This window comes from Hyla sarda, chromosome 5 (assembly GCF_029499605.1).
Source record: "Hyla sarda isolate aHylSar1 chromosome 5, aHylSar1.hap1, whole genome shotgun sequence".
In the NCBI taxonomy this organism is placed as follows: domain Eukaryota; kingdom Metazoa; phylum Chordata; class Amphibia; order Anura; family Hylidae; genus Hyla; species Hyla sarda.
In genome coordinates, this window is record NC_079193.1 from 296,088,499 (window position 1) to 296,109,811 (window position 21,313).

The 21,313-nt window shown below is 45.3% G+C and overlaps 1 long non-coding RNA gene across 2 annotated transcripts in view; it reads right to left on the reverse strand.

Moving 5' to 3' along the window:
* LOC130274107 (uncharacterized) overlaps nt 1–14,609 on the reverse strand; it is a 139,572-nt gene extending 124,963 nt beyond the window's left edge. For both annotated transcript variants that reach the window (XR_008844243.1, XR_008844242.1), the window contains exon 1: nt 14,457–14,609. This is a non-coding gene — a long non-coding RNA (uncharacterized LOC130274107). The remainder of the gene's footprint in view (nt 1–14,456) is intronic.
* Between the last annotated feature and the right edge of the window lie 6,704 nt (nt 14,610–21,313).

Sequence of the window (21,313 nt, forward strand, 5' to 3'; positions counted from 1 at the left end):
ATATACTCGAGTATAAGCCTAGTGTTTCAGCACGATTTTTCATGCTGAAAACGCCCCCCTCGGCTTATACTCGAGTGAACTCTCCGCCTGTCAATCCCTTAATCAGTGGTCTTCAACCTGCGGGCTTACAGATGTTGCAAAACTACAACTCCCAGCATGCCCGGACAGCCATCGGCTGTCCGGGCATGCTGGGTGTTGTAGTTTTAAAACCTCTGGAGGTCCGCAGGTTGAAGACCACTGGGGAGGGTTAGTCATTGCGGGCTGTTCATTTTCACCGGGGGGGCCTCTTCTCCACGCTTCGGGCCCGACCCCGGAGTAGTGACGTTGCCTTGACAACGACGCACAGGGACGTTCATGCACAACGCAACGTCCCTGTGCGTCGTCGTCAAGGCAACGTCACTAGTCCGGGCCTGAAGCGAGGAGAAGAGGCCCCCCCCCCCCCGGTGAAAATGGACAGCCCGCAACGACTAATCCTCCCCACCGGATGGACCAGCTCACCCTAACTTCCTGCCGAGGGGAGGTGAGTACAAAACAAAAGGGGGGGGGGGGGGGGCTGGATGATGACGAAGGCCGCAGTGGTCTTCAACCTGTGGACCTCCAGAGGTTTCAAAACTACAACACCCGGCATGCTGGGAGTTGTAGTTTTGCAACATCTGGAGGTCTGCAGGTTGAAGACCACTGATGAAGGGATTGACAGGCGGTGATGATGAAGGGGGGGGATTATGACGGGGGTCTGGATGATGACAGGGGTCTGGATGATTACATGGGGGAATGTTGTATTTCCCACCCTAGGCTTATAGTCGAGTCAATAACTTTTCCTGGGTTTTGGGGGTAAAATTAGGGGCCTCGGCTTATATTCAGGTCGGCTGATACTCGAGTATATACGGTAGTGATGATCTAAGAGAACATGGGGAAATCCGAACTGTTCGTTGAACAAATGTGATAAAATGGAACGTTTAATATAAAATTCAAGATTTTAAAGGTGTTGTATGAAGGCAGACTCTGTTCATGTTCCCAATTATGGCATATAAATGTCATCAAATGGTAGACCTCTACTTAGGACATCTCAGATGTTCACACAGCGGAATGTCTGTGCTGAATCTTACCGGAAAACTCTGCACGGGCATTCCACTGCAGCAGAGTCCTGTTGATTTCAATGGGATTTTGCTGCACTGTGCACACAGCGGAATTTGCACAGCAGATGTTTTTACCACAGAAATTCCGATTACGGTGTCCGCAAAAAAAATAGACATGTCTATTCTTTTTGCGGTTTTCGCTCAGAAATGTATTGCCATCTATGAGACAGTGCTTTTGCAAGCGGTCCTAGTGCCAGCCGGATTATTTAAATGTGCACAATGTCCGCACATTTTTGGGCAAGTGAACATGGCCTAAGGGGGAATTTATCGCTTTCTGTGCTAGATGCAAAAATGTTATGCAAGCCTCTGTTTTGCACAAAAAAATTGTGAGTGTTTAAACTTTCTTCTTGCTCACCAAGTGGGCAAAGCTTAACGTAAAGTGGGTGTGACAGGAGCCATAACAGGATTTATCAGAATATAAGCTACATAGGTAGCGTAAATTGTTTCTAAAATCAACGCCAGTTTAGAGCTAGTGACTATTTCAGAAGCATGGCGCACAACCCACTTCACTTCCGGAGAGACGTCTGCTTCTTTATAAATCAGGGTACGGGAAAGCAGTATGTTTAAACATTGACTGGCATTTAAAACAGGAAAAAAAAAAATTCCAGAAAAAGCACCAATCTTCTCCTCAGTTTGTGTGTAGTATTGCATCTGTTTCATTAAAGGGGTATTCCAGGAAAAAACTTTTTTTATATATATCAACTGGCTCCAGAAAGTTAAACAGATTTGTAAATTACTTCTATTAAAAAATCTTAATCCTTTCAGTACTTATGAGCTTCTGAAGTTAAGGTGGTTCTTTTCTGTCTAAGTGCTCTCTGATGACACGTGTCTCGGGAGCCGCCCAGTTTAGAAGCAAATCCCCACAGCAAACCTCTTCTAAACTGGGCGGTTCCCGAGACGCGTGTCATCAGAGAGCACTTAGACAGAAAAGAACAACCTTGACTTCAGAAGCTCATGAGTACTGAAAGGATTAAGATTTTTTAATAGAAGTGATTTACAAATCTGTTTAACTTTCTGGAGCCAGTTGATATATAAAATAAAGTTTTTTCCTGGAATACCCCTTTAAAGTCAATTGAGCTAAGTTGTAATATCACACACAACCTGAGGACAGGTGTGGTGCTGCTTTTGGAAAAAAATTGTACAACTTTTTTTATTCCTGGATAACGCCTTTTAGCTGTCCGTGTATTACATAGCTGGCCCTTCATTTTGATGGCCACCCTGTATCACTACATTTCCCTGGGAAACCAGAGAAGACTTGTATAAGGAGCTGATGTAGCAGCTGCAATGTAAAAGGGGTGGTCTTTTTATTTACTATTGTCTTTGACTTTCCCAGCATTCCATGTGGCCAGAGAAAATCCAGTGGGCGTGGCTAAGCTGCAGTCGGTGGGTGGGAAGCCTTACTTCAATAACTCCCTACCACCCTGCTATTCACCCACCCCCTGTAGCATTGCCATGCCCCCTGGAGACCATGTGACCTATGAAGTATTTTCTCTGGCCACATGGAATGCTGGGAAAGGTCAAAGACAACAGTAAAATAAAAAGACTTGCATTACAGCACTTTGGGGTATGGTTCTTGTGCATGAAAATGGGACAAAAATCCTGGAAAACCTTTTTGAGGTTTTTGCACTGCGTTTTTTTAGGCTTAAAAATACCAGAAAAAATGCCAGAAAAACTGCCACTGTTTTTCCTGCGTTTTGGAGTTTTCTGTGGATTTTGCCTTTTTTGGTCCCTTTGGCGTTTTTTTTTCCAAATTTGTTGGGTACCAAAAAATGTAAATAAAAAAAGGATGCAGTAGGTTTGGAAAAAATTTATTTAATTTTTTAATTTTTTTTTTATAACAAAATTTTAATACATTTTTAATAAAGTTGTTGTTACGCCGAGCGCTCCGGGTCCCCGCTCCTCCCCGGAGCGCTCGCTACACTCCTCTCACTGCAGCGCTCCGGTCGGTTCCACGGACCCGGGGCGCTGCGATACCGCCTCTGGCCGGGATGCGATTCGCGATGCGGGTAGCGCCCGCTCGCGATGCGCACCCCGGCTCCCGTACCTGACTCGCTCTCCGTCAGTTCTGTCCCGGCGCGCGCGGCCCCGCTCCCTAGGGCGCGCGCGCGCCGGGTCTTTGCGATTTAAAGGGCCACTGCGCCGCTGATTGGCGCAGTGGTTCCAATTAGTGTTTACACCTGTGCACTTCCCTATATCACCTCACTTCCCCTTCACTCCCTCGCCGGATCTTGTTGCCTTAGTGCCAGTGAAAGCGTTTCCTTGTGTGTTCCTAGCCTGTGTTCCAGACCTCCTGCCGTTGCCCCTGACTACGATCCTTGCTGCCTGCCCCGACCTTCTGCTACGTCCGACCTTGCTTCTGTCTACTCCCTTGTACCGCGCCTATCTTCAGCAGCCAGAGAGGTTGAGCCGTTGCTAGGGGATACGACCTGGTCACTACCGCCGCAGCAAGACCATCCCGCTTTGCGGCGGGCTCTGGTGAAAACCAGTAGTGACTTAGAACCGATCCTCTAGCACGGTCCACGCCAATCCCTCTCTGGCACAGAGGATCCACTACCTGCCAGCCGGCATCGTGACAGTAGATCCGGCCATGGATCCCGCTGAAGTTCCTCTGCCAGTTGTCGCTGACCTCACCACGGTGGTCGCCCAGCAGTCACAACAGATTGCGCAACAAGGCCAACAGCTGTCTCAACTGACTGTTATGCTACAACAGTTACTACCACAGCTCCAGCAACCATCTCCTCCGCCAGCTCCTGTACCTCCTCCGCAGCGAGTGGCCGCTTCTGGACTACGACTATCCTTGCCGGATAAATTTGATGGGGACTCTAAGTTTTGCCGTGGCTTCCTTTCCCAATGTTCATTACACTTGGAGATGATGTCGGACCAGTTCCCCACTGAAAGGTCTAAGGTGGCTTTCGTAGTCAGCCTGCTGTCTGGAAAAGCCCTGGCTTGGGCCACACCGCTCTGGGACCGCAATGACCCCGTCACTGCCTCTGTACACTCCTTCTTCTCGGAAATTCGAAGTGTCTTTGAGGAACCTGCCCGAGCCTCTTCTGCTGAGACTGCCCTGTTGAACCTGGTCCAGGGTAATTCTTCCGTTGGCGAGTATGCCGTACAATTCCGTACTCTTGCTTCTGAATTATCCTGGAACAATGAGGCCCTCTGCGCGACCTTTAAAAAAGGCCTATCCAGCAACATTAAAGATGTTCTGGCCGCACGAGAAATGCCTGCTAATCTTCATGAACTTATTCACCTAGCCACTCGCATTGACATGCGTTTTTCCGAAAGGCGTCAGGAGCTCCGCCAAGATATGGACTCTGTTCGCACGAGGCGTTTCTTCTCCTCGTCTCCTCTCTCCTCTGGTTCCCTGCAATCTGTTCCTGTGCCTCCCGCCGTGGAGGCTATGCAGGTCGACCGGTCTCGCCTGACATCTCAAGAGAGGACACGACGCCGCATGGAGAACCTCTGCCTGTACTGTGCTAGTACCGAACACTTCCTGAGGGATTGTCCTATCCGCCCTCCCCGCCTGGAAAGACGTACCCTGACTCCGCACAAAGGTGAGACAATCCTTGATGTCCACTCTGCTTCTCCACGTCTTACTGTGCCTGTGCGGATGTCTGCCTCTGCCTTCTCCTTCTCTTCTGTGGCCTTCTTGGACTCTGGATCTGCAGGAAATTTTATTTTGGCCTCTCTCGTCAACAGGTTCAACATCCCAGTGACCAGTCTCACCAGACCCCTTTACATCAATTGTATAAACAATGAAAGATTGGACTGTTCCATACGTTTCCGCACGGAGCCCCTTCTAATGAGCATCGGATCTCATCACGAGAGGATTGAACTTTTGGTTCTCCCCAATTGCACCTCGGAAATTCTCCTTGGACTTCCCTGGCTTCAACTTCATTCCCCAACCCTGGATTGGTCCACTGGGGAGATCAAGAGTTGGGGGCCCTCTTGTTCCAAGGACTGTCTAAAACCGGTTCCCAGTAACCCTTGCCGTAACTCTGTGCTTCCTCCAGTAACCGGTCTCCCTAAGGCCTATATGGACTTCGCGGATGTTTTCTGCAAAAAACAAGCGGAGACTCTACCTCCTCACAGGCCTTATGATTGTCCTATCGACCTCCTCCCGGGCACTACTCCACCCCGGGGCAGAATTTATCCTCTCTCTGCCCCAGAGACTCTTGCCATGTCTGAATACGTCCAGGAGAATCTAAAAAAGGGCTTTATCCGTAAATCCTCCTCTCCTGCCGGAGCCGGATTTTTCTTTGTGTCCAAAAAAGATGGCTCTCTACGTCCTTGCATTGACTACCGCGGACTTAATAAAATCACGGTTAAGAACCGCTACCCCTTACCCCTCATCTCTGAACTCTTTGATCGCCTCCAAGGTGCCCACATCTTTACTAAATTGGACTTAAGAGGCGCCTATAACCTCATCCGCATCAGAGAGGGGGATGAGTGGAAAACAGCATTTAACACCAGAGATGGACACTTTGAGTATCTGGTCATGCCCTTTGGCCTGTGCAACGCCCCTGCTGTCTTCCAAGACTTTGTTAATGAAATTTTTCGTGATCTGTTATACTCCTGTGTTGTTGTATATCTTGATGATATCCTAATTTTTTCGGCCAATCTAGAAGAACACCGCCAGCATGTCCGTATGGTTCTTCAGAGACTTCGTGACAATCAACTCTATGCTAAAATTGAGAAATGTCTGTTTGAATGCCAATCTCTTCCTTTTCTAGGATACTTGGTCTCTGGCCAGGGACTACAAATGGATCCAGATAAACTCTCTGCCGTCTTAGATTGGCCACGCCCCTCCGGACTCCGTGCCATCCAACGTTTTTTGGGGTTCGCCAATTATTACAGGCAATTTATTCCACATTTTTCTACCATTGTGGCTCCTATTGTGGCTTTAACCAAAAAAAATGCCGATCCCAAGTCTTGGCCTCCTCAAGCGGAAGACGCCTTTAAACGACTCAAGTCTGCCTTCTCTTCGGCTCCCGTGCTCTCCAGACCTGACCCATCTAAACCCTTCCTATTGGAGGTTGATGCCTCCTCAGTGGGAGCTGGAGCTGTCCTTCTACAAAAAAACTCTTCCGGGCATGCTGTTACTTGTGGTTTTTTTTCTAGGACCTTCTCTCCGGCGGAGAGGAACTACTCCATCGGGGATCGAGAGCTTCTAGCCATTAAATTAGCACTTGAGGAATGGAGGCATCTGCTGGAGGGATCAAGATTTCCAGTTATTATTTACACCGATCACAAGAACCTCTCATACCTCGAGTCTGCCCAACGGCTGAATCCTCGTCAGGCCAGGTGGTCTCTGTTCTTTGCCCGATTTAATTTTGAAATTCACTTTCGGCCTGCTGATAAGAACATTAGGGCCGATGCTCTCTCTCGTTCCTCAGATGCTTCTGAAATTGAACTCTCTCCTCAACACATCATTCCTCCTGACTGCCTGATTTCCACTTCCCCAGCCTCCATCAGGCAAACTCCTCCAGGAAAGACCTTTGTTTCTCCACGCCAACGCCTCGGAATCCTCAAATGGGGTCACTCCTCCCATCTCGCAGGTCATGCGGGCATCAAGAAATCTGTGCAACTCATCTCTCGCTTCTATTGGTGGCCGACTCTAGAGACTGATGTGGTGGACTTTGTGCGAGCCTGCACTATCTGTGCCCGGGATAAGACTCCTCGCCAGAAGCCCGCTGGTTTTCTTCTTCCTCTGCCTGTTCCCGAACAACCTTGGTCTCTGATTGGTATGGATTTCATTACTGACTTACCCCCATCCCATGGCAACACTGTTATTTGGGTGGTCGTTGATCGATTCTCCAAAATGGCACATTTCATCCCTCTTCCTGGTCTTCCTTCAGCGCCTCAGTTGGCTAAACAATTTTTTGTACACATTTTTCGTCTTCACGGGTTGCCTACGCAGATCGTCTCGGATAGAGGCGTCCAATTTGTGTCTAAATTCTGGAGGGCTCTCTGTAAACAACTCAAGATTAAATTAAATTTTTCTTCTGCATACCATCCTCAATCCAATGGACAAGTAGAAAGAATTAACCAGATCTTGGGTGACTATTTACGACATTTTGTTTCCTCCCGCCAGGATGACTGGGCAGATCTTCTACCTTGGGCCGAATTCTCGTATAATTTCAGAATCTCTGAATCTTCCTCCAAATCCCCGTTTTTCGTGGTGTACGGCCGTCACCCTCTTCCCCCCCTCCCTACCCCCTTGCCCTCTGGTCTGCCCGCTGTGGATGAAATTTCTCGTGATCTTTCCATCATATGGAGAGAGACCCAAAATTCTCTCTTACAGGCTTCTTCACGCATGAAGAGATTCGCGGATAAGAAAAGAAGAGCTCCTCCCATTTTTTCCCCTGGAGACAAGGTATGGCTCTCCGCCAAATATGTCCGCTTCCGTGTCCCTAGCTATAAGTTGGGACCACGCTATCTTGGTCCTTTCAAGATTTTGTGCCAGATTAATCCTGTCTCTTACAAACTTCTTCTTCCTCCTTCTCTTCGTATTCCTAATGCCTTTCATGTTTCTCTTCTTAAACCACTTATCATTAACCGTTTCTCTCCCAAATCTGTTCCCCCCACTCCTGTCTCCGGCTCCTCGGACATCTTCTCCGTCAAAGAAATTTTAGCATCTAAAAAGGTCAGAGGGAAAACCTTCTTTTTAGTGGATTGGGAGGGTTGTGGTCCAGAAGAGAGGTCCTGGGAACCTGAGGACAATATCCTGGACAAAAGTCTGGTCCTCAGGTTCTCAGGCTCCAAGAAGAGGGGGAGACCCAAGGGGGGGGGTACTGTTACGCCGAGCGCTCCGGGTCCCCGCTCCTCCCCGGAGCGCTCGCTACACTCCTCTCACTGCAGCGCTCCGGTCGGTTCCACGGACCCGGGGCGCTGCGATACCGCCTCTGGCCGGGATGCGATTCGCGATGCGGGTAGCGCCCGCTCGCGATGCGCACCCCGGCTCCCGTACCTGACTCGCTCTCCGTCAGTTCTGTCCCGGCGCGCGCGGCCCCGCTCCCTAGGGCGCGCGCGCGCCGGGTCTTTGCGATTTAAAGGGCCACTGCGCCGCTGATTGGCGCAGTGGTTCCAATTAGTGTTTACACCTGTGCACTTCCCTATATCACCTCACTTCCCCTTCACTCCCTCGCCGGATCTTGTTGCCTTAGTGCCAGTGAAAGCGTTTCCTTGTGTGTTCCTAGCCTGTGTTCCAGACCTCCTGCCGTTGCCCCTGACTACGATCCTTGCTGCCTGCCCCGACCTTCTGCTACGTCCGACCTTGCTTCTGTCTACTCCCTTGTACCGCGCCTATCTTCAGCAGCCAGAGAGGTTGAGCCGTTGCTAGGGGATACGACCTGGTCACTACCGCCGCAGCAAGACCATCCCGCTTTGCGGCGGGCTCTGGTGAAAACCAGTAGTGACTTAGAACCGATCCTCTAGCACGGTCCACGCCAATCCCTCTCTGGCACAGAGGATCCACTACCTGCCAGCCGGCATCGTGACAGTTGTGTGTGTGTGTTTCACTTTTTTTTCCCTCTATGTTTTAAATTTTTTAGGTAGTACTACTACTCCTAGCATGGGACAGACTGTTCCTTGTTGGGAGTAGTAGTACTTGTACTAATGGACAGATCGCCCGGGGTGTTGCTCCTGACACCCGATGCGATCGTCCATAATATAGCAGAGATGTGGAGCAGCTTTATACAACTCTCGTTGTACAATCTCTGCACTATACTCCGGGCCAAACAGTGATGCGAAGAGAAAATCACTTATTCATATTTTCCGCCCAAAGTGGGGATTGGCCGGATGGTTGCAGCCAATCACAGCTCTCAGAGGGAAATATGAATGAGTGATGTTCTATTCATATCACTGGCCGGCCGGAGCATAGTGCAGAGATGCAGAGCGCAGGGGAAAGCCGCTCCATCTCTGCAATAGAAAGGACGATCACAGCGGATGTCAGGACTGACACCCGCTATGATCTGTCCTTAACTGCAGGTACTACTACCCATCATGGAGCACACTCTGCTCCATGCTGGGAGCTGTAGTACCTGCATTAATAGACAGATCGCAGCGAGTGTCACTTCTGTCACCCGCTGTGAACCCCCTGTATAATGTGTAGATGCGGGCGGCCACTCTTCTATGGTCCCCTGCACTGACGTATATATATACACCTATTCATATTTCCCACAGAGAGCTGTGATTGGCTGGAACCATCTGGCCAATCACAGCTCTCTGCGGGAAATATAAATATGTATATATATATGGCTGTGCAGGGGACCATAGAAGAGCGTCCGGCCGCATCTATACATTATACAGAAGGATCGCAATGGACCCAGGGCGATCTGTCAATTAGTACAGGTACTACTACTCCCATCATGGAACAGTGTGTTCCATGCTGTGAGTAGTAGTACTATGTAAAAAATGTTTTAAAAAAAATGAAAAACACACACACACACTACATTTTTATTATTGTCGGCTACATTTTTAGTGCCCTGCCCACCCACATAAATTGATCCCTGTTTAAAAATGTATAAAAATTTTGTTATAAAAAATATAAATTTCGTTAAATACAATTTTTTCCATCACTACTGTATCTTTTTTATTATATTGTTTTTTTTAATGATACCCTACGAAATTTTTATAAAAAAAGGTATCTCCATCACTTTTTTGGATCACTAAAGTCCAAAAAAGAATAAAAAGAATAAAAAACGCCAAAGTTAAAACCAACATGACATTTTTCTTGGCTTTTTTGCTCTCCCATAGAATTCTACGGGAGGAAAACGCTACGATTCCTGTGCAAAAAAAACTCCAAACTAGGTTTTGTAGGGCGTTTTGGAAAACCAGCCTCTGAGCCCAAAATAGCTGAAAAACGCCAAAAGGATAAAAAAAAACGCCAAACTGAAAAACGCCAAGTGGATCTGGCATTTTGCAGTTTACTATTGACTTGCAGCTAACATCTGGACGCTGCGGCAAAATGGGCGTTTTTTACGGCGTTTTTGCTAGAAAATCCTCAGTGGAATTCCAGCCTAAGACATCAGGTTAAAAATTGCATGTCCTTTCAGCTCTTGGATTTCCCAGGTTGTAAATAATTTTTCTCCATTGTATGTAGATATAAAAGGGCATTGTGACTCAGTTTGATGGAGTTAGAACATTTACAACCCACTTCATGATCATTTGCATGACTCCTGCTATAACAACAAGCCTGAGATCTGTGTCTCATAGATAGTTACCACCAGCTGCAAGGATAGTCACCGCACATTGTAAAGTGTGGAGGAAGCAGTCATGGCTCTTAAAATATGCTTTGAAGAAAAGGGAATATCACGTGTAGCCTGTCTTATTTCTTCTTGCCTCAAATCTCTGCTTGTGGCTCAGGGGCTCTTACTACGGAGGACCAGGGGCATCACACAATATTAATGTGTCATTGAAACTCAGCACTACTTTTTGGGGTTATTTATGGACATAAAACCAGCTGGTTTCAAAACTGGTTATCAGGTTCAGAAACCTTCTTAAATGCCAGGAAAAATTGATCTCGTAGGTTGCATGTAAAGGCCCATTATAAGACTGGACTATCGTGCAGAGAGGGCCCCAGGAATGATCGCAGGACCCCCTATTACACAGGTAGATGTGCAGCCAACAAGACACAGATTTTTGACAAAATAAAACAAAGTGATCAGCTGACAAACAAGTGCTTGCTAGTTTGGATGATCACAGGCCTTATTATACACAGGGAGATAGCGACCTGTCTGACTGAAAATTGCCCGTGTAATGGGGCTCCTGTTTTTGCTTAGAGAAAGCAGGAGTCCTCTATGGTGAAAAATGGATTCTTTAAAGGGGTATTCCAGGCCAAAACTTTTTTTTATATATCAACTGGCTCCGGAAAGTTAAACAGATTTGTAAATTACTTCTATTAAAAAATCTTAAAGGGGTACTCCGGTGCTTAAACATCTTATCCCCTATCCAAAGGATAGGGGATAAGATGCCTGATCGCGGGAGTCCCGCAGCTGGGGACCCCCGGGATCATGCACGCGGCACCCCGTTTGTAATCAGTGCCCGAAGCGTGTTCGCTCCGGGTCTGATTATGGTCGACCGCAGGGCCGGCGGCGTGTGACGTCACGCCTCCGCCCCCGTGTGACATCACGCTCCGCCCTTCAATGCAAGCCTACGGGAGGGGGCGTGATAGCTATCACGCCCCCTCTCATCGGCTTGCATTGAAGGGCGGAGCGTGACGTCACACGGGGGCGGAGGCGTGACGTCACACGCCGCCGGCCCTGCCAGAATGAAGGCAACCAGAAATAGCCTTTAAACAATTGTGATTCTTATAAAGAATTACAAGGAATTCACAAAATATTGTAATAGAGGATTGCAGAGAAAAATCTTATTGTGACCTCTGCTAAAGTCATAAATGGCACAAAAAAATTTAAACATTTACACAATATGATAAAAAGCAGATTTAATCACTGTTATTTAAATGGGCACTGTCATTAAAACTAATTTTTGCTATTGCATTCCTTATGGTAAATAAAAAACTTTCTAATGTACTATGTTTAAAAAATGAAGTTTTCTATGCTTAATTTGTGTTTTAAAAAAGCTGCCACTAGGTGTCTCCCTACTTGTCCAGAGCACATTTCCCCCATCTCTTGCATAGACTTTGGATTTCTGCTGGCCTGGCAGAAGTCCAAAGTCAGGAAATGCAGTCTGGAGTGCAGAGTGGTGTGTGTGCAGCCATAGCTCATCTCACACTGAACTACTCTGAGCTGTGTGTAGCAGAGTGAGGGAGAAAGTTCTCCCCTGTATGGCTTCAGATGATGTCACGCCTGCTGGGTAACGCCCCTTCCCAGTCCGTGAATCTGACTGATCCGGGGCAGAAAATACAGAGCAATATCGAGGTAGAAAACTAAAAAATAATAAAAAATAAAGGAAGGGGGTGGTTTATCATGATTGGAGCAGTGAACTGGGAAGATTATAAAATTTAACAAGATTATGAGAGGTACTCTTAAAGTATAATATCAATGATTTTTCACATTTGCAAAAAAAAAAAATCTGACAAACATCCCTAAGTATTTTGGACAAAAAAGTTAAAGTAGACAACACAGGTCCAATGTGCCTGGTGCAAGGCAAACACAACAATTTACAGTAAGAAGATCATGAAGAGTTTTAAAATGTGGTAAATAGCATAGTGATAGTGTGGAGACGTTTTGCCACCTGAGGACCTAAAAAAACTTTCTTTTCTTTTACAACTCGACCTATGGATTCTATGTTGCATTAAAATGCCTGATCATGTCGAATGGTTGATGTGCAGTTGGGTCATGAAGTATGGCTATGTTCACATTGCTGATTCTCTGGCCTGAGAATAAATCTGAGGGTGGTCGGTGCCGATGGCAATGTATTCCGCACAGATGCCTCTGAAAGAATGAGTAAGATCATACTTTCGGTGGATAAATTTCAGAGGCGGAAGCTCCACCGCTGAAATTCCGAAGTGTGCACTGTGCAGCGGAATCCCATTGACAGCAATAGAATTCTGCTGCGGAATTTTGGAGCGTAAATTCTAAGTGGAATTACGCTCAGAAATTCCTCAGTATGAACCCTGCCTAAGGGTGCATTCACACTACGTAATTCCCTTGGAATTCCACGCTGTGAACTTTAACACTAGTGTGAATGGGTCTTCCGTGAGCAGTTTCAGCAGTGGACAATTCTGCCGCTGAAATTGTTCCCACAGAGAATGATCATGTTCATTATTTGTACGGAATTCCGCGAGCATTGCATAGCCGTCAATGGTGACGGCGCAGTGCTGCGGTGGCTGCCAGACTGAATCTCCGCTCGCTGAATTCCGTGAGCGGAGATTCAGCCAGATTTACCCAATGTGAAGGCACCCTTAGGGTACGTTCACACGAGCGTATCCCCAGCGTATTTTACGCTGCGGATCCGCCGCTGAAGGACCGCTGTATCGTGCCTTTACATATGCCTGCTTGGAGCGGCAATACACCGCAATGTGCGAGACGCCGTGCATGTGCGGTGTACACTCGCACACATTGTGGCTGCTCCCCCTTCTCTATGAGCTATTCCGAGAGCTACCGCGATGTGCACATCGCAGTGTGTCTGCTCGTAGTGGCTTATTGCCGCTCCAAGCAGGCACATGTAAAGGCACCATACAGAGGTCCTTCAGTGGTGGATCCACAGCGTAAAATACGCTGGGGATCCGCTCATGTGAATGTGCCCTAAGGGCGGATTACCTGCGGAATTTCTTCAGCGTATCTGCTGCTGAAAATCCGCATCAGATTTTGCTACCATTGACTTGAATGGATCCAAAGGAAAATCTGCAAATCTACCTCTATGGCGGATTTTCTGCTGACCCATTAAAGTCAATGGAAACAAAATCTGCTGCGGATTTTCCGCAGGTAATCCGTCCGTGTGAACATACCCTAAGGGTCCATTAATAAAGGAATACTCCGGTGGAAAACTTATTTATTTTTTTTTTTTATCAATTGGTGCCAGAAAGTTAAACAGATTTATAAATTGCTTCTATTTTCTGCAGGTAATTCGTCCGTGTGAACATACCCTAAGGGTCCATTAAAGGGGTACTCTGGTGGAAACCTTTTTTTTTTTTTTTTATCAATTGGTGCCAGAAAGTTAAACAGATTTATAAATTACTTCTATTAATTTAATCGTTCCAGTACTTATTAGCTGCTGAATACTACTAGAGGAAATTCTATTCTTTTTGGAACACAGAGCTCTCTGCTGACATCATGACCACAGTGCTCTCTGCTGACATCTCTGTCCATTTTAGGAACTGTCTAGAGCAGCATATGCTTGCTATGGGGATTTTCTTCTACTCTGAACAGTTCTTAAAATGGACAGAGATGTCAGCAGAGAGCACTGTGGTCATGATGTCAGCAGAGAGCACTGTGTTCCAAAAAGATAAGAATTTCCTCTTTAGTATCCAGCAGCTAATAAGTACTAGAAGGATTAAGATTTTTACAGTAATTTACAAATCTGTTTAACTTTCTGGCACCAGCTGATTAAAAAAAAAAAAGTTTTCCACCGGAGTACCCCTTCAACACTATCTCCACCTGGGTACGTTTGATGCAAGGACCAGGCAGACATTGCCATTCCCCATAGCCGGCAATGGATTCCGCACAATATTCCGCTGAAATTCAGTAGTGTGCCCTGTGCAGCAGAATCCCATAAACAGCAATGGGACTAACCAGAATTTCCAAGTGGAGTTCCTTCCGCTCTGAAAAATCTGTAGTGTGCATGGACCCTAAGAATCTAACAAAAAAAAGTCTGAAAAAAAAAGTTTTGGCTGTTATTGAGATAGTGCCAGGTCACCTTATCTATTTCTGAATCTCCGCTTCATCGCCAGCGTCATATTTAGGCACTCCATTATGAAGCAAACAGCTTTCTTGTTCTTCTTTGTGTAGATATACTATGGGGGAGATTTATCAAAACCTGTCCAAAGGAAAAGTTGCCCAGTTGCCCATAGCAACCAATCAGCTCGCTTCTTTCATTTTTAACAAGGCCTCTGCAAAATGAAAGAAGCAATCTGATTGGTTGCCATGGGCAACTGGGCAACTTTTCCTTCATCACCGCTTTATACATTACTGTTGGTAAGGTGGTGGAGGCCCATTCTTGACCTTGCTATGAGGCCTGTTGCTCCTGCTTTAGCTCCACACAAAATGATGAGGAAGCCTCTATAGCAGTGGCCTCAAAATGAGGCCCTCCAGATGTTGCAAAACTTCAACTCCCAGCATGCCCGGACAGCCAACGGCTGTCCGGGCTTGCTGGGAGTTGAAGTTTTGCCACATCTGGAGGGCTACAGTTTGAGACCACTGCCCCACAGAATGGCATTAACTTTACAAGCAAACAAACAATTCATAACAATTGAATTATAATGCTTAGCCAGGAGGCTTCAGCTAAATTGGCATACATGAATTAAAGGGGTACTCCACTGGGAAAAAAAAAATTTCATCAACTGGTGCCAGAAAGTTATAAAGATTTGTAAATTTTATTTATTTATTTATTTTATATAGCGCCTACAGATTCCGCAGCGCTTACAATTATGGGTACAATACTTACTTCTATTTAAAAATCTTAACCCTTCCAGTACTTATCAGCTGCAGCATGTTCCAGAGGAAATTTCTTTTCTTTTTGAATTTTCTTTCTGTCTGACCACAGTGCTCTCTGCTGACACCTATGTCCATTTTAGGAACTGTCCAGAGTAGGAGCAAATCCCCATAGCAAACCTCTCCTGCTCCGGACAGTTCCTAAAATGGACAATGAGGTGTCAGCAGAGAACACTGTGGTCAGACAGAAAGGAAATTCAAAAAGAAAAGTACTTCCTGTGGAGCATATAGCAGCTGATAAGTACTGGAAGGATTAAGATTTTTTAGTAGAAGTATTTTACAAATCTGTTTTCGTTCTGGCACCAGTTGATTTAAAAAACAAAATAAAATAAATGTTTTCCAGGGGAGTACTCCTTTAAGGCATATAATTGTAGCCTTCAAATACATTAGCAACTTTAAATCTACTTTAACAAGTGCTGGGACAAATGACTCTCCCTAAGCCAATAATAATAATATAATACATATATTTCACCTATATATTCAGCGGTGTACAGCCAGGTAAGGGCTTATTCACATCATGGGAGCTCCGAACTGAGGGGTTTGTTGCACAACGGACACAAACGGGTCGGACGGATCCTATTGACCCTTATTTGATCTGTGTTGTTTCCCATCTGGTGTCCATTGTTTTGCAGGCTTTGTCCCTTTGTTTCAATGTACTCTGCAAACGGAGCTTCCCTGAATGGAGCCGAGCGATGAAATGCACTTAAAGGGGTACTCCAGTGGAAAATGTTTTTTTTTTAAATCAACTGGTGCCAGAAACTTAAACAGATTTGTAAATTTGTAAAATCATAATCCTTCCAGTACTTATCAGCTGCTGTATGATCCACAGGAAGTTCTTTTCTTTCTGAATTTCTTTTCTGTCAGACCACAGTGCTCTCTGCTGACACCTCTGTCCATGTCAGGAACTGTCCAGAGCAGGATAGGTTTGTTATGGGGATTTGCTCCTACTCTGGAAGTTCCTAAAATGGACATGGACAATGAGGTGTCAGCAGAAAGCACTGTGGTCAGACAGAAAGGAAATTCAAAAAGAAAAGAACTTCCTGTGGACCATACAGCAGCTGATAAGTACTGGAAGAATTAAGATTTTTTAAATAGAAGTCATTTACAAATCTGTTTTCGTTCTGGCACCAGTTGATTTAAAAAACAAAAATGTTTTCCAGTGGAGTACCCCTCTAAGTTTTATGTGCCAAAGTTTAACCCCTTAAGGACTCAGGGTTTTTCCGTTTTTGCACTTTCGTTTTTTCCTCCTTACCTTTTAAAAATCATAACCCTTTCAATTTTCCACCTAAAAATCCATATTATGGCTTATCTTTTGAGTCGCCAATTCTACTTTGCAGTGACATTAGTCATTTTACCCAAAAATGCACGGCGAAACGGAAAAAAAATGATTGTGCGACAAAATCGAAAAAAAAACGCCATTTTGTAACTTTTGGGGGCTTCCGTTTCTACGCAGTGCATATTTCGTTAAAAATTACACCTTATCATTATTCTGTAGGTCCATACGGTTAAAATGATACCCTACTTATATAGGTTTGATTTTGTCGTACTTCTGGAAAAAATCATAACTACATGCAAGAAAATTTATACGTTTAAAAATGTCATCTTCTGACCCCTATAACTTTTTTATTTTTCCACGTACAGGGCGGTATGAGGACTCATTTTTTGCGCCGTGATCTGAAGTTTTTATCGGTATGATTTTTGTTTTGATCGGACTTTTTGATCACTTTTTATTCATTTTTTTAATGGTATAAAAAGTGACCAAAATACGCTTTTTTGAACTTTGGAATTTTTTTGCGCGTACGCCATTGACCGTGCGGTTTAATTAATGATATATTTTTATAGTTCGGACATTTACGCACGCGGTGATACTACATATGTTTATTTATTTTTTTTACACTGTTTTATTTTTTTTATGGGAAAAGGGGGGTGATTCAAACTTTTATTAGGGAAGGGGTTAAATGACCTTTATTAACACTTTTTTTTTTACTTTTTTTTTTTGGTGTTATAGGTCCCATAGGGACCTATAACACTGCACACACTGATCTCCTATGCTGATCACTGGCGTGTATTAACACGCCTGTGATCAGCATTATCGGCGCTTGACTGCTCCTGCCTGGATCTCAGGCACGGAGCAGTCATTCGTCGATCGGACACCGAGGAGGCAGGTAAGGGCCCTCCCGGTGTCCGATCAGCTGTTCGGGATGCCGCTATTTCACCACAGCGGACCCGAACAGCCCGACTGAGCAGCCGGGTCACTTTCAGTTTCACTTTAGAAGCAGCTTTGACCGCCGCTTCTAAAGGGTTAATACCGCACATCGCCGCGATCGGCCATGTGTGGTATTAGCCGCGGGTCCCGGCCGTTGATGAGCGCCGGGACCGACGCGATATGATGCAGGATCACGGCGCGACCCCGCTTCATATCGCGGGAGCCGGCGCAGGACGTAAATATACGTCCTGCGTCGTTAAGGGGTTAAAATAACCTATTGCCAATAAAATTGAGCTTTAAAGCATAGACTTCACACAGGGTCCTATAACACAGGGGGATTTTTCACCAAACAGTTCGCAATCAGATCATGAACATGCATTTACTTGTTTTAGCAGGTTAAAAAATGAAATAAAAAGGTTGGAAAGTAGAAAGTTGTTCCTTTTTGTAGTGACTTTCTGTTGTGTCTCTCCACTATGTGGAAACTCATTTGAGCTAAAAATCTGACATATGGCCCTGTTGCTTCTTTCTGTCTTTACACTGGACCCAACAAATCAAAGTAAGGCTAGGTTTCCACTTGTTTTTTTTCTGGCAGTTTTTAGATATCTGTCACTGCAGTTTTTGAGCCAAAGTAAGAAGTGGATCCATAAGGGAGGAGAAGTATAAGTCCTTCCTTTATATGTCCTATTCCTTTTGAATACACTTCTGGCTTTGGCTCAAAAACTGCAGTGACAGTATTCCAAAAACTGCCAGAAAAAAACAAGTGGAAATTTAGCTTTAAAGGGGTACTCTGGTGGAAAACGTTTTTTTTTAAATCAACTGGTGCCAGAAAGTTAAACAGATTTGTAAATTACTTCTATTAAAAAATCTTAATCCTTCCAGTACTTATTAGCTGCTGAATACTACAGAGGAAATTATTTTCTTTTTGGAACACAGAGCTCTCTGCTGACATCATGACCACAGTGCTCTCTACTGACATCTCTGTCCAGAGCAGCATGTGTTTTCTATGGGGATTTTCTCCTACTCTGGACAGTTCTTAAAATGGACAGAAATGTCAGCAGAGAGCACTGTGCTTGTGATGTCAGCAGAGAGCTCTGTGTTCCAAAAATAAAATAATTTCCTTTGTAGTATTCAGCAGCTAATAAGTACTGGAAGGATTAAGTTTTTTTTTACTAGAAGTAATCTACAAATCTGTTTAACTTTCTGGCACCAGTTAATTTAAAAAAAAAGTTTTCCATCGGAGAACCCCTTTAAAGTAGTACTTCGGCGAAAAAAAAAGTTTTCTAATCAGTTGGTGCCAGAAAGTTATACAGGTTTGTTAATTACTTCTATTTAAAAACCTTAACTCTTCCAGTACTTATCAGCTGCTGTCTGCTCCAAGGAAAGTTGTGTTGGTCTTTCCAGTCTGACCACAGTGTTCTCTGCTGCCACCTCTGTCCGTGTCAGGAACTGTCCAAAGCAGAAGCAAATCCCTATAGCAAACCTCTCCTGCTCTGGACAGTTCCCGACACAGACAGAGGAGGCAGCAGAGAGCACTGTGGTCAGACTGGAAACGACTGCACAACTTCTCCTGGAGCATACAGCAGCTAAGTACTGGAAGTATTAAGATTTTTTAATAGAAGTAATTTACAAATCTGTATAACTTTCTGGTACCAGTTGATTTGAAAACATTTTTCTTCCACCGGAGTACCCTTTTAACTACTCTAATTCTCTGTGCTGCTATGAGCCAAGGAGAGCCAACATCCACCACTGCAATGGGAAGTGTGAACTTGTACAGGGCACTATATGGACGATTGGAGGGCTGAGAGGGTGAATGTGAACAAGTACCTAAGCAGAGGTGGGGTGTGTGGTGGTATGTTCATTTCTGAAATGGGGACCACAGTCCTCTGTGTTACCGTATTTTTCGCCGTATAAGGCGCACTTTTTCTTCCCCAAAACTGGGGGGGGGGAAGTTGGTGCGTCTTATACGGCGAATACACATTAAAACTCTGTCCTATTGCGGCGGTCCCGGCGGCCATCAACGGCCGGGACCCGCTGCTAATACAGGACATTACCGATCACGGTGATGCTCTGTATTAACCCTTCAGACGCGGTGATCAAAGCTGACCGCCGCGTCTGAAGTGAAAGTGACACTAACCCAGCTGCTCAGTCGGGATGTTCGGGACAGCCATGGTGAAATGGCGGCGTCCCGAACAGCTTACAGGACACCGGGAGGGACCTTACCTGCCTCCTCGGTGTCCGATCGGCGAATGACTGCTCCATGCCAGGATCCCCTGCATGGCCGTCGCTCTCCTTCGTCGTCATCCAATAGGAGCGGCATGCCAAGTGACGTGATGGCGGCGACGGAGAGCGAGGATACCGGGCAGCAGAGACGTTCCGGTGCGACGGGGACATCCCGGGGGCGCGGCGCCAGCGATGGAGGGCGACATCCAGGCCAGCGGTGACGGGTCCGGAGCGGCAGGGACACGTGAGTATTACCTCCTATCCAGTGGTCTTCAACCTGCAGACCTCCAGATGTTACAAAACTACAACTCCCGGCATGCCCGTACAGCCAACGGCTGTCCGGGCATTCTGGGAGTTGTAGTTTTGCAACATCTGGACGTCAGCAGGTTGAAGGTTCAGAATCTTTTTTTTCTAGATTTTCAGCCTTTAAAATTGGGTGCGTCTTATATGCCGGAGCGTCCTATATGGCGAAAAATACGGTAGTTATACATTATCTCTGTTTATGTCCATCCCCATACATTAGACTGAATGCCCCAGTGTTACCCAGGACTTACTGCTATTAAGTAGGTTGTGTACTTTTGAAGTGAACTGAGGTTTTCTAAGCAGTGACATTTACATCTGTATCAGTACAAGGCAGCCATTAATATGCTAAACACATGGGTTATTATCATGACAGAGATGTCCCACTTTATGCTTTTGAGATGCTATGAGGCACTTTTTACAATGGAATACTCTACAAAAGTAGCTTTGTTCCCCAATCCCTTCTTGTACAGTATATAGCCGTAACATATACTGTAAATACATGGGCCCATTGTTAACTCTCCCCACACTAACACATGCAGATTTGTTGTGAGATGATTGTTTCCTCCTATATAAATCTCATTCTTCAACACAGTAATTCAAAAAGACCAAGTGTTACCTAATATAACGCTCAAGGAAACCCATTTACACTGTAATTGTGAAAAAGCAAGAACTACTTATATATCTACTCATTACTATCATGTAAATGCTGGTGTTAAAAGGTTAATTTCCATTTATCTTGGCTGTATCCTATATTAGAACAGTGTGTTCTATGCTAACACCTCAGCTAGATCACATAAACCTATAAATAGTCACTAACACCCGTCACCCACTACCTCGTACTGAACATCTTATTTATAGATGATACAGTAGTGTGTGCAACACCGTGCAAAGAGGAAAAATTCAATCGGCCTCCATTGCATGTCACACTTCCTAGATCCACTGGTTTTAAAATATCAGGAAAATGGCGCAAAACTCTTAGGAATCTTGTGCTAAAAACATGCCAGATTGCTTCGTTTTCCCCTTAGAACCAATATCATAAATAAAAAACAAAACTAAGTGGTGAAAAACTGTTTAAACCATAACTCCAATGTTGGTCTGATGGCAGGATACCTATTTAAAGGGGTACTCCGGTGGTATATATATATATTTTTTTTTAATGAACTGGTGCCAGAAAGTTGAACAGATTTGTTAATTACTTCTATTTAAAAATCTTAATCTTTCCAGTACTTATCAGCTGCTTTGTGCTCCACAGGAAGTTGTTTTTTTTTTTTTTTATTAATTCTTTTCTGTCTGTCCACAGTGCTCTCTGCTGACACCTCTGTCCATGTCAGGAA